The sequence below is a fragment of the Rhea americana genome, unplaced genomic scaffold (assembly GCF_003343005.1).
Source record: "Rhea americana isolate MKP2758 unplaced genomic scaffold, rheAme1 scaffold_655, whole genome shotgun sequence".
NCBI lineage: Eukaryota > Metazoa > Chordata > Aves > Rheiformes > Rheidae > Rhea > Rhea americana.
Genome location: NW_028186818.1, coordinates 3075 through 4473, shown reverse-complemented (window position 1 = coordinate 4473; position 1399 = coordinate 3075).

Here is a 1399-nt window from a genome sequence, read left to right as displayed (position 1 = left end):
GAAACTCCCCATCGCCCGGCGGGGCCGCGAGGCCGTGGGGCCGGGGTGGGCAGGGGCCCTTAGCGTGGTGCCCCACGGCGGGCGCCCCACGGCAGCGGCCACAGCGTGATGTCAGGCGGGGGCGGGAGCTGGCACAGGTAGATAAAGGCCGGGGAAAACAGGAATCCCCGGCGCGGCACGGCACGGCACGGCACGGCACGGCACGGCACGGCGGGCGCCCGCAGGTAGGAGCCAGGCCGGGGGGGCCTGCGTGGGGCTGCGGCGCCCCCAACACCCCCGACACCGGGGCCCCGCTCTGCCAGCCTCCCGTCCCTGACGCTCCTTGCTCCCTGCTCTTCCTCCTCTTCCTCCTCCTCCTCTTCCACCTGGCTCGGCCTTGCTGCCGCCCTGCCCTGGCACCGCGACGCCCCCCGGCCCCATCGCTCCCACGGCCCTGAACCCCCGGCATGGGGCCTCACTGGCTCCTGAACTCTGCCCCATAACCCCATGGCTTGGTCCCTGCCCCATAGCTCCACGGCCTGGTCCCCTGCCCCATAACCCTGAGAGCCCTGGTCCCCCGCCACCCTACGGTCCTGGTCCCCTGCCCCGTAACTCCGTGGCCCTGGTCCCTTGCCCCATAGTCCTAACAGCCCTGGTTTCCTGCCCTACAACTGTGGTGACCCTGGTCCCCTGCCCCATGGCCCTGGTGGCCCCTGGGCCATCATTAACCCGATAACCCCATGGCCTGGGCCCCTGCCCCACGGCCGTGGTGGCCCTGCTCCCTTACCCCATAGCCCCATTGGCCCTGGTCCCCTTGTGTCCCAACCCCAGGGTGCCCCGTGTCCCCCCACCGACACCACCGTCACAGCTGTACAGCCAGGGCCGGCGTCCGGGTGGCCCGAGGCCACGGTGAGGGGCTGGCAGGTCAGCAGCAGGACAGTGCCACTCCCTGCGGGGTCCCCCCCCCCGCCCTGCACCCCGGCCCCCCGGCGCAGCCAGGGCACCCCCAGCACCGAGGGCCAGCGGGCGCCGTCAGCCCGGCCGGGACAGGCCGGGGCCGGGGGCATCGCCCCGTCGTCCCCAGCGCGGCCCTGCCGTGTGCACCAGCCCGGGCCGCCTCGGCCCCCGCGGACTTGGACCCGAGCTCGCGGCGCCGTGGGGCCCGCGGGAGGCGGCGGYCGTGGGGCCGCCTGCGGGCGTGAATGATTAAACTGGCCGCCAGGCCGGCGGTGCGGGGCCAGAGGAGCCCTTCGGGACGGGACGGGGGTCCGTGACCGCCTGGTGCCGCAGCCCGGCAGCGGCTCGGTGCCGACACCTGCGCCTGCACCCGCTGCCGGAAAGCGTCTGCCTGGTTTGGGGCCAAAACGACGGGAGCGTCGGGATGGAGCCGCGGGGCCCCGGCAGCCAGCCCGGGCAGGGG